The following is a 12,740-nucleotide window of genomic DNA, read 5'->3' as shown; positions in this document are numbered from 1 at the left end:
TCAATATGCCAAACACAGTAACAACAAGTCTCACAATGGAGACGTTACTGGGCCCACTCGAGAAAATCGATGAACAACGGGAGGGCCATGACCGTGACCAGCTACCAGTCCTCTAGCTCTGTGGTGAGCACTGGCCACGCATGTGTGAGACTCAGGCTCATCCCCCATATCATTGGTGGGGGAAAGGTGAATGGCCATCCCGCTCCAGCCTCAGGGACTTGTCTAGGCCAGGATCTCTCTTTATCTGGGCCTGGATAAAGTCAGGGATGGCTCACATTCCTTACATGGTCAGATGCCACCTACTACCCCAGTCCAGAATAAACAGTCTTGCTGTATTATTCCCTATGTACACCTCTATCTTTTCTCTTTGGAAGTGCCAGGGATCAAACTCAGGGTCTCACACCTGTAAGGCTGGGCTCTATGGATAAATTCCCACCCCTACAATGCTACTTTCTCCCTAATGTTTATTACTGTCTGAAATATCTTATCTCCTTACTTATTGTCTTCCTTTTGATGAATGAATTTTACTTACGCAGAGACTTGGTCTCCATCATGACAGTAATATCTGTCCTAAAAAGTCGATTAGCACAGGGAAGATGGCAAGTGCTTAATAAATACTTTATTAAATGTTCGGGGCTGTAAAGACAGCACAGTGGGTAGGGAGTTTGCCCTTCACGCGGCCAACCCAGGTTCGATTCCCAGCATCCCATATGGTCCCCTGAGAGCACCGCCAGGAGTAACCCCTGTGCATCGCCAGGTGTGACCCAAAAGAGCAAAAAAAAAAAAAAAAAGACTTTATTAAATGTTGGATGAAAAAAAATGCTTTTCCAATGACTGTTTGCTGTGCCCAAAGGTATGGGACCATGGAGAAAGCAAGCAGCATGATTTCCCGAAGTATGAATCTGGATGTATTTTATTATCTTTCTTTAATCCCTGCTAAGAGTCAACTGGGGGAGGGAGGCGGAGTGATAGTACAGTGGGGAGGGCATTTTCCTTACATGCGGCCAACCCCAGTATCCCATACGGTCCCCTGAGCACCGCCAGAAGTAATTCCTGAATGCAGAGCCAGGAGTAGTCCCTGAGCATTGCCGGGTGTGACCCAAAAAAGCAAAAAAAACAAGAGTCAACTAGGGGGCTGGAGCGATAGTACAGTGGGTACACAGCATTCACCTTGCACATGGCCAACGGGTTCAATCCCTGGCATCCCATATGAGCATAGCCAGGAGCAATTCCTGAGTACAAAGTCAGGAGTAACCTCTGAGCATCACTGGGTATGGCCCCTGCAAAAACAAAGCGTCAACTGGAGGTGAGGATGGGGAGATAATACCGAGATTAAGACACTTGGACCTCAGTTTGTTTCCTAGCACAGCATATAGTTGCCCAAGCACCACCAGGAGAAACCCCTGAGCTGACCCTAAGCACTGCTGAATATGAATTCCCCTGCCCCAAAACACAATAGGATCAGCTAGGGGGTGGAGGGTGCAGCTGCACAGGAGCTAAATGCATGACTGGGTTTGAGCCTCAGCACCACCACCACCAACAAAAACAACAAAAAAATCAGAGGGCGGGAGATAGCACACATGGCTGAGTGCACACCTCACATGCAGGAGACCTGGGTTTGATCCCCAGTATCACAAAGTCTCTGAGCACTGCTGGGAGTGTCCCTTGAACACAGAGCTATCCATAGCCCTTGAGCACTGTGGAGTGTGGCACAAAAAAAAAAAACAGTCAACTATAGGGCAGCCACTCAAGTTCTACCTAGCACCTCTCCTCAAGGAGCTGATGGTCTAGGTGGGAAAGCCACCCAGTTGACAAGGACAATTGTCTTTATGAAGTGTCATGGCAAAGGTACCACCCAACAGAGTTCCGCAACCTTGGGACAGCTGATTTGATTTAGGTTTGTCTTTTATTTGGGGCCATCCCCAGTAGTGCTTGGAGGCTGCTCCCAGTGACACTCAGAAGACACTGTAGTTCTGGGGATCAAATCCATGCACTCCTGGGACCGGAGCGATAGCACAGCGCATAGGGTGTCTGCCTTGCATGCAGCCGACCTGTGTTCGATCCCTGGTGTCCCATATGGTCCCCCAAGCACTGCCAGGAGTAATTCCTGAGTGCAAAGCCAGGAGTAACCCCGGAGCATTGCTTGGTGTGACCCAAAAAGAAAAAACAAACAAAACAAAAAACAAATCCATGCACTCCTGGGCTGGAATAATAGTACAACGGGTAGGGCATTTGCCTTGCACACGGCCAACCTGGGTTCGATCCCTGGTATCCCATATGATCCCTGAGCACTGCCAGGAATAATTCCTGAGTGCAGAGCCAGGAGTAACCCCTGTGCATCGCTGGGTGTGACCCAAAAAGAAAAAAAACATTCATGCACTCCAGCCCTTGGAGCTACCTCCCTGATCCCTAGCATCTTGACTGGGGGGTAGTAATTCTGCACTGGGGGAGTGGTGACATATCCACCCTAGATTGTTGAGCAATATATCCCTGGCCTCCTGCTTCTACCACTGAATTCTGCCTAATCCCCATTCCACAGTAAATCCATACAGTTGCTACAACCAAGACCATCCCCCAGTGGGAGGGGTGGGAGGAACAAAATTCCAGCTTCTTGCTACCTCCAGCACCGAGGTCCACTGCCTCAGACCAGAGAGGGTTTGCTGACTCAGGATGGCGAGAGGAGAGTACAGACACTGTGGGAAGAGGAGGTGAGTGAGTGATCCTGAGGAAAGGTAAGAGTGGAACTAACTTCCTCCCAAGGAAGATTTCACAAGTATGTCTGTTACAGAAAGTCAAACACAGGGGATCAGAGCAAGCGATAGTACAGCAGGTAGGACATTTGCCTTGTACACAGTCGGCCCAGGTTTGATCCCCAGCATCTCATATGGTCCCCCAGAGCCCCACCAGGAGTGATCCCTGAGAGCAGAGCCAGGAATAATCCCTGAACACTGCCAGACAGCCAAAAAAAATAGGGAAAAAGGAAGGAAGGAAGGAAGGAGGGAAGGAAGGAAGGAAGGAAGGAAAAAAAGGAAAGGGAAGGAGGGAAGCAGTCAAATAAAGGAGCTGGAGACAAAATAAAAGGGCTAAGGAGTTTTCCTTGAGTGTGGCCGAATCCAGTTTGATCCTTGGCACCATGTACAGTCCCCCAAGCATTGCTAGGGTCACTTCTGAGCACAGAGCCAGGAATAAGCCCTTGATAACCATAAAATTGGGGGGGGGGGAATGGGGGGATGTGTTAGAATGCAATTTCTGAGCAATTATTAAGACAACAACCAAAGTACAAGGCCAGTGACCCATGTCCCTAGCAACCCAAGTGTCCGGCTCTCGCCGCCTTCCACTTGCTAATGTCCCAGGTTGGTGTTGGGTGGCTTCACTGTCCCAGAACCCCTCCACAAGGCCTATTTCTTTCAACTCCCCTCACTTGGTTTCCATCTTGTGACCACACCTGGCTGTGCTCAGGGCTGACTCCTGGCTCTGCACTCAGAGATCACTCCTGGCAGTCTAAGGCGATCACATGGGGACCACAGGGGGAGCCAGGGATCGAACCCAGATTGATTGTGTGCAAGGCAAGTGCCCTACCCACTGTCCTATCACTGCATGAAAAGTGGCTGCATCCCTGGAGTTTGCTCACACTCCTGGCTGCGGTGCTTACTTTGTGTAGGTTGCAAAAAAAAAAAAAAAGATTTTTTGACAGTTTGAAGAACATTTATTTAAATACAGAAAAAAATTAACTTTGGAGGGCTAGGGAGATAGCACAGGGGCAAGGGTGCCTATAAGGCTGAACTCGATCTCAGATACCACACGGCCCAGGCAGCAACTACACTGAACTGTCCAGCCCAGCTGGCTGAGCACTGCTAGAAGTGGCCCTGGATGCTGCTCGGGAGGCCAAAGCAGACTAACACACAAACAACAGAAAAAAACAAAACTTGGGCCTCTTTGGTATTTCAAACTCAACAATCATCAAGCGCTAGAAAGGACAAATACCTCCCCAAGGCCCATAAGGACAAAACCACAGGCCTCCACAGGGTTCTGAGGTACAGCAAGGAGGCACAAAGCCCAGGATGGCGGAAATCTTCCCCTTTCACACACACGTCATGCTGGACCTCCAGAAACCCCTGCTAAGATTTGCTATCTGCAGTGCACTGTAGCACTGTCCTCCCGTTGTTCATCGATTTTCTTGAGCGGGCACCAGTAACGTCTCCATTGTGAGACTTCTTGTTACTGTTTTTGGCATTAGTTTGCAAGGCTATTTGCTATCTGAAGGGACGCAAATGCCAACGGCAATATTTCAATAAAGATAAATTAGAGAGCCAGAGAGATAGTATTGCAGCGAGTGCAAAGCCGAGAAAGAACCTCACGTGCGTCATGAGAGGCTGCACTTCAGCAAAACAAGCAGTAAGCCTAAGTTTCTGTTTCCTGCCAAAGAATTTCCTGAGACTGTCCTTGACCGAAGCTGGAAATCCCTTAGACGCCTCTAGCCAGTCCTATGATAAGGAGGGTATCTTTGGGCACAGCAGGTGGGCATGACCAATTAGCTCACAGACTTGGGACTGCTTTGTCGCAATTCTTGGGAAAACTACCAACGCTGCTTACGTAATGATATGCCATATAATATTCCCTAGAACTAGAGTTGGGGTCCTTGTCAAGATTCCACTGCGTTGTATTGGATGAGGCTTAAACCCTAGCTCGAGCTGACAATAAAGGTTCCTTTGCTTTTGTATTCTCACATGTGGAACTAGTTTCTCTGCAAATGGGAAACCCGGAACACGGGTATAACAGCAGGACACTTACCTTGCATGCAGCTGACCTGAATTTGATCTTTTTTTTTTTTTTTTTTTTTTGCTTTTTGGGTCACACCTGGCGATGCTCAGGGGTTACTCCTGGCTTTGCACTCAGGAAATCACTCCTGGCAGTGCGCAGGGGACCATATGGGATGCTGGGAATCGAACCCGGGTTGGCCGCGTACAAGGCAAATGCCCTACCCGCTGTGCTATCACTCCAGCTCCCTGAGTTTGATCTTTGGTATGTTACCACAAATGACTCCCATCAGGAATGACCTCTGAGCACAGCCAAGTGCTGGGAAAAGAAGAAACCAGAGAGAGAGAGACAGATAGACAAAGACAGAGAGAGAGGGAGAGAGAGAGAGAGAGAGAGAGAAAGAGAGAAAGACAGACAGAGAGAGAGAGAGAGAGAGAGAGAGAGAATTCCAAGATTAAGACACTTGCTTTGCATGTGGACAACCTCAGTCAGATCCTGAGCATCGCATATGGGTCCCTAAGCACTGTAAGATATGACGCCCCTGAGTACAGAGTCATGAATAAGTCCTGAGCACAGTATAATATGGCCCAAAATTAAAAAAAAAAAAAGAAAAAAGAAAGAAAGAAAGAGGACTGGAGAGATAGTCCAGTGGGGAAGGTGCTTGTCTTGCACATGCCTAATCTGGGCTATAATCTTTGTCAACTCATTTAGGAGTGATCTCTGAGCACAGAGTCAGGAGTAAGCCCTGAGCAGAATAGAATGCACTTCTATTCCGGGTTTGGTCCAGAATAGAAAAAGAAAAAAAAAAAAAGGAAGGAAGGACACATGAGGTCCTGAGAGAGCTCAATAGACGGAGCACGTGCTTTGTATGTGGGAGGTTCAGGTTTGATCCCCAGCACCACAGGGTCCCCTCCCTCAGTATCCCTAGGAGCCACCCCTGAATATAGACAAATAGTCCCTGGGACCGCCAAGTGTGTGCACCCCCCCCCAAAAAAAAAACCGAAGAAGAAATGATCTCCCCTCCACACACATTTGGCTTCAGAGGTCACTCTGAGTGCGCCTAGGCAGCTGTGTGCCCCCCCCAAACAAAACAAATAAAAACAAAGTCGCAATGCTAAGAGACTAATGGGGAGCATCCCATGCTGAGCCAGGGGCCACACTTCCTGAGAGGCTGCTTAGTGACCTCCAGGTTTCAGGGGGTCCTCTGGGCTCACATCTGTGGGAGAGCAGGGCTGGGCAAGGGGGAGCAGCCTCTTCTAGGAGGGGGGTCTTAAGCTTCCCTGAGGCAAATATAAGTAGCAACCTGCGGAAAGGAGGCAAAGGCCTCACAGTCGCAGACGTGCAAGAAAGAGAATCTTCAATGAGAGGAAAGGTAAGTGTAGAGGCCCCCAGGAAGGAATGCTGTTGCCACAGGCAGGGGAAGGTGACCAGCCGGGCAGTGTGCAGTGAGTCAGGGGGGAGAGAGAGGACAAAGGAGCATACGCCGGCCAACTCCGAGTCAGGATTTAGGATTTAGCATTTAGTGTTATAACAAACTATGAGAGGGTTAAAAACAGGAAAGTGTTAAGAACACATTTTTTAAGAAAAGGATTGGAAAAGTGTTCAACACTTAAAAAAAAAAGTGGGACTGGAGCAATAGCAAGCTGGTAGGGCGTTCGCCTTGTATGCCACCGACCCAGGTTCGATTCCCAGCATCCCATATGGTCCCACGAGCACCGCCAGGAGTAATTCCTGAGTGCATGGGCCAGGAGTAACCCCTGTGCAACGCTGGGTGTGAGCCAAAAAGAAAAAAAAAAGCAGAAAAGTGGTCAAAACCAGAAAAGTCTGATGCATGATTCAAAATCATCATTTGGGCTAGAGGGCATAGTAAGGGGGCCCCCACACTGGGCAATGAACTTTGTGGTTTGTGGACCAAGGATTACTACAAGGCTCTTATGACTCTGGGAACTGCTTGAAGAGACCCCTGTACCCCGCAAAAGAAAGAGTCACTAGGAATACTGGAAGCTCAGGACAGCTGAATATGAGCATCTAAATATATAGAACTTACAAGCTGAGAGGCCAGAGCAATATGGTACAGCGGGTAGTGCATTTTGCCTTGCACACAGCCGACCCAGGTTCGATGCCCAGCATCCCCCTGAGCACCGACAGAAGTAATTCCTGAGTGCAGAGGCAGAAGTAACCCCTGAGCATTGCCAAGTATGACCCAAAAAGGCAAAAAGGAAAACAATGTACAAGATGAACCTATACAAAAGCATTCTTGAAATTTTTGTAGTGCAGGGCTGGACAAGAGGGCACAGGGGTAAGTCACTTGTCTTGCAAGTACCCTGGTTCAAATCCCAGCATCAGATGAGGTCCCCGGAGCACATCCAGAGTTCATTCCTGGTCATGGAGCTAGAAATAGCCACTGAGCACTATCAGGTGTGGTCCCAACACTACCTACCCTCCCAAAAAATAAAATAACACTCTTCCAGGAATTTGAGCCATAGTAGGGATGGGGGAGTGTGCTTGCCTTGCATGTGACCGACCCAGGTTAGATCCCAGCACCCCATATGGTCCCCTGAGCATCACCAAAAGCAATTCCTAATTGCAGAGCCAGTAATCCCTGTAGCTCAAAAACAAAAAGAGAGCTTTCTTCTCTTGCCAGAGAATTCCATGTTTTAGCACATGTGGGTCGACTACGGAGCCCAGGGAATTGGGAGATAGGGGTTCCCGTCCACATTCCAATTTTTATCATCTGGTTAGGTGTATGAGGTGAAATATTGCATTCCATGTTTCATACACCTGTACTAAAACAAAAAGTATTCCGTAGTTTTAAGATATTCAAACTTAAGCGCCTATATGTTTATTTGCTTAGCTTTGCAAACTTCCAGCTGCATATTTTGATCAAACAGGAAAATAACCCTCTTGAACATCAGTCTCATCTATAAGATGGAGAAATTTGAATCTTTCTTACTGTTACAAGGATTAAATATGGTTGAGGATTATTAAAATAATAAGGCTTAGGGGCTGGAGTGATAGCACAGTGGGTAGAGCTTTTGCCTTGCATGCGACCAACCCAGGTTCGATTCCCAGCATCCCATATGGTCCCCAGAGCACCACCAGGAGTAATTCCTAAGTGCAGAGCCGGGAGTAACCCCTGAGCATTGCTGGGTGTGATGCAAAATAATAATAATAATAATAATAAAATAATAAGCTTAAAAAGTGCTTTGTAAGATAACATTGGTTTGTCCTTTCTCCCTTGCCACAGGGAGCTTAGGTTTATCAGGTTACACCCATCACAGTGCTCCCCAGTCACTCTCATTTCTCTGTGTTTATCTGTAACCTCTTCTGTGTGCTCTCCTCCCCAACCAGTTAATCACCTTTTCCCTCTAATTCGATTCTGTTAACTTGTAAGATCAGATCCTTCTAAGGACACTGAACTTGTAAGTTATGTCTTTTGCATAGTTTACCTTAAAGCAATGTCCTTTCTGTATGTACACAAGAAGACAGTTACAATTATGGTTTGTAACTTGGGAGTTGATTAACTCCGAATAATATTTACTCCTGGGCATCTGCTTTCTTGACTCAGTTGCCCTTAGTTCCCAGCACCTCAAAAGCAGGGTCCTGACGAGAGACTGAATGGACCCAGGACAAGCTGTGAGCTACCCTGGCATCAAAATGGGCCAGGCCAAAGTGCCACAATACTCAACTATAAGTTGAGAGCATGGTCATAGACAAATGCTGTCATGATCCAAAGGTAACGACGAGACTAGGACCCTGCTGGGGTTAGGAAGACTAACCTGGCCTGAGGACTGCGGAATATATAGTGAGATGTCCTCAGGAAGAACCAAACTGTAAGTTTATATCTTTTACTGTGCTCTGTATGAATGACATTGCTAGCAATATTAGAAGTAGATTTACTACTATTTAAGTGGATTACTAGTTGAGGAAAGAACACACCCTCATTGGGATCCCACTCTTGAGAGGATCTCCTAGTAATCTGGAGTAATCTCTTTAGATGAGATTTTATCCTTGAGTTAATCTCCTGGAAGAATGGTTTTACTCTCTTTGTTGATTTGTTAATGTTCAACCCACCTTTGTATCACAGCCCTACTAGATTGCTATATAAACTAAGACTGTTAGAGCAGAGTAGGCAGAGTCAGAAGTGAGAGGGGCTCAGGCTTGAGAGAGAGAAGCACAAGGGGAGTGAAGATTGGAAAAAACTACAACTGATACCGACCAGCCTGGCCCTTATTCCTTCCTTCGCCTACCTATCGCTGTCGGCCTCTCCGGGGTGGGGGAAGCGGCCGAGACCACCGAACCGCAGTGATGAGAGAGATAGAGCGCCACCGGCCCTTTGAAAATACACAGTTGCTTGATGCAGTAAATGGCACTTGGTAAATGCCCAATAAATAAACTACAAGAAAAGAAATTGGGGGGTGGGGGCACACCCAGAGGTGCTCAGGGCTTACTTCTAGCGCTGCACTCAGGGGTCAGTCCTGCATTTGTAGTGGTGCTTGGGACACTCTATGGAGTACCATGGGATCAAACCCAGGTCTGCCATGTGCAAGGCAAGCCCCCTACCCACTTTGGCTCCTGAGCTAGTAGAATTCTTTTTTTCTTTTGCCTTTTGGGTCACACCCAGAAATGCTCAGGGGTCACTCCTGGCTCTGCACTCAGGAATTACTCCTGGCGGTGCTTGGGGGACCATATGGGATGCGGGGGATCGAACCTGGGTCGGCCGCCTGCAAGGCAAACACCCTACTCCCTATGCTATCGCTCCGGCCCTGAGCTAGTAGGTAAAGGTAAAAGGCCCTCCCGTTGATCGTCGATTTGCTCGAGCGGGCCCAGTAACGTCTCCATTGGAGACTTTGTTGTTACTGTGTCTGGCATATCGAATACTCTCGGCAGCTTGCCGGGCTCTCCGAGAGGGGCGGAGGAATCGAACTCGGGTCAGCCATGTTGGCCGCTTGTAAGGCGAACGCCCTACCCGCTGTGCTATCACTCCGGCCCTGAGCTAGTAGAATTCTTAAAATTTTATTTTATTTTCTCCCAGAGCATTAAAATAAAACCATTGGGCCAGAGAGACAATACAGTGATTAAGGCACTTGCCCTGCATGGCCAACCAGTGTTTGATCCCTTAGCATTGCATATGTCCCCAAAACTGCCGGGATCACTCCTGAGCAGAATAGAAGTTGCCTTAGAGCAACTGCCAGATATGGTTCAAGGCAGCCCCTGTCCCCCAAATATAATCCACCAGATTTGATTTACATAATGTGCCCTAGAAATGCACCATTAAATGGTCGGTTCATGTGACTCTGGGCAGCAGGCTGGATGGGACCAGTTCTGGGCCCCAAAGAGGTGGGAGGTGAGCGGGAAGCATCTATTTGTTCTCACTGCATCTCAAGCCTCCTTCACGCTAGCTCTGGTGTCAGGGTTTGGAGTTTCCCCAAATCACAAACCGTCAATAACCAGTAGAGGGCAGCATGTGCATCTGGGAATGGAGCAGGGATCCAAGTGCGGCGGTCTGGGCTCAAGCTGCTGTTTTTCACATTTACAGAACAATGAAGGGCCCATGACAGGATTGTCTTCACAGTGCACAGATCTTGCAGAGGGAGAGTTAGTTGGGCCTTCAACCCCCAAGCAGTCAACCTCCCAGAACCAGTCCCCTTGGTGTGGAAGGAAAAGAAAAGGAGGCTTTGTGTTTAACGGTGCTCATTCAAAAGCCAAAGAGGTGGCTGAGGCTGACCAAGAGGAACTTTTTAAAAAAGGTTTTTGAGTCACACCTGGTGGTGCTCAGTGCTCGGGGCTTACTCCTGGCTCTGTGCTCAGGAATCACTCCTGGCGAGGTCAGGGGATGGAACCCCGGTGAGTCAGTCGGGTACCAGGCAAATGCCCTACCTGCCGTACTAAGCCTCCAGCACCTGACCAAGAGAAACTTTTTCCAAATTGTCTAACAAAGAATTCCAAAACGTATACCGACAGTCTGCCAATCAGCAAACCAATGACCGGAAAAAAAAATACTAAATGACAGATGTGAATAAATAGTTCACATATGGAATACAAATGCCCAATAAACATGCAAGGGGTAAAGATAATCCCTCAGGAGAGAGGGGGAGAGAGAGAAGAGAAAGGATTGAATAGGAGAGGACAGAAGCCAGGGAGAGGGGAAAGAGGAAGGGTAGGAAATGGGGGAGAGAGAGAGAAAAGAAGGGAGGGAGAGAGGGAGAGAGAGAGAGAGATAGTGGGAGAGAGAAGGCCTACATGAAGGAGGCCTTAGTTACTCCTTCAACACAGGGTCCCTCAACACTGCCAGGAGTGATTGCAAACACAGATGTAAGGTCCAGTCCTAACACAGAACTAACTGCACACAACACACACACACACACACACACACACACACACACACACACAGACCCTGCAGGTTCATAGCACGCACAGGTGTGGCCCGAAAGCGAAACAAAACAAAAAAAGATTAATCTCTCTAGCAACAGGGAAATGTAGGTTGAAACAACTGAAAAATTGCCAGGGAGTTTCTGCCCTATTTCCCTGGAATTAATAAAGGAGCTAATCGCGTACTTACTCCGTGCTAGCTCAGCATTTCAACTCTACTGGAGCCTGGAAAAGTTAAATCAAACACTCTTCCCCTTCTACCCATAGTAAATGGAATCTCAGAAAGTATCTGGCCTGGAATTCAGTCAACAGTAAGGGCATACAGCCACACACGCTGGGGGGGAAAGGCAGCTCAGACAGAGAAGGGAGCACCAAATAAAGGGTGTTGGGAGGATACCCAGGATGGGAGATGCATGCTGAGAGTAGACTCTAGACCGAACAAGATTGCCACTCAGTGCCTCTTTTGCAAACCACAGCACCCAAAAGGAGAGAGAGAACAAGGGGAAATGCCCTGCCACAGAGGCAGGGTGGGATGGGGGAGATGGGGTGGGGGGTGGGTGGGAGGGATACTGGGATCCGTGGTGGTGGGAAATGGGCACTGGTGGAGGGATGGGTATTTGATCATTGTATAATTGAAACCCAAGCACAAAAATTTGTACGTCTACAATTGTACCTTATGATGTCTCACTAATAAAAATTATTTTAAAAAATTGTAAATCTACAACTGTACCTTATGGTGTTTCACTAATAAAAATCTAAATAAAAAAATAAAATAAAATAAAAATTAACTTATTTCCCAAAAAAAAAAAACAGTAAGGGCATAGCAGGGCACTGGCCTGGGTTTCTGTGGGTCCCTTCACTCAATGCTTGAATATAGACCTTAGGGAGAAGTCCCCAGAGGCTGTTTGCTTCCAAGAGAAACCCTGGAAAAGTAAAAACCAACAGAAACCTCCCAAGAGCCCATTGCAATGGGAGGTGGCTTGGGGATTAGCGTGTTTTGGGCAGTGTAGGAAGTAGGAAGCAGGATTTGGGGGGCTCTGGAGGCCCTCTGGGGTGTGGGGTAACAGGACAGGACGGAACCTGGCTGGCCAGAAAGTTCCCAGCCTCCAAGGCTGGACCCGGAGGAATCTGTTTGTCAGCCCGCAGCATGCTGAGTTGCAATTCTCATTTCTAAACCTTCCAGGCCAGAGTCCACCCACCCTCCCCCATTCTCACACCTGCTGGCAGCAGGGGCTCCCATGAATGGACAAGTTCCACAGATTCTTGCCCCTTCCCCCACTTTTTACATAGCCAAGCCCTGGGACAAAAGGCACCCCGGGTCTGGGGCTCCTTCCTCGGCCTCTCGCCAGCTCCGGTGAGTGCCAGACAGCTGGAGCCAAGCGCTGCTCCATTTACATTTCTTACGGCCACCCCACCCAGCTCCCCTCTCTCTCCTTCAGGGCCCTTACGCCCCAAGACCCTTCTCAGTTCCCCGGAGAGAAGAAGGCGGCGGGAATATGGCTAGAATACGCTTAGAACTCCAGGCTGGCGCCCACCCTGGCGTCCTAGGCTGAAAGCACAGCCCTTGGTGGCCTGGACAGCCGTCTGCCCTCCCCCAGCCGACCGACCGG

This window comes from Sorex fumeus, unplaced genomic scaffold, assembly GCF_029834395.1.
Source record: "Sorex fumeus unplaced genomic scaffold, SorFum_2.1 ptg000098l, whole genome shotgun sequence".
NCBI lineage: Eukaryota > Metazoa > Chordata > Mammalia > Eulipotyphla > Soricidae > Sorex > Sorex fumeus.
The sequence above is the reverse complement of the archived record's forward strand: the minus strand, read 5'-3'. Positions refer to the sequence as shown.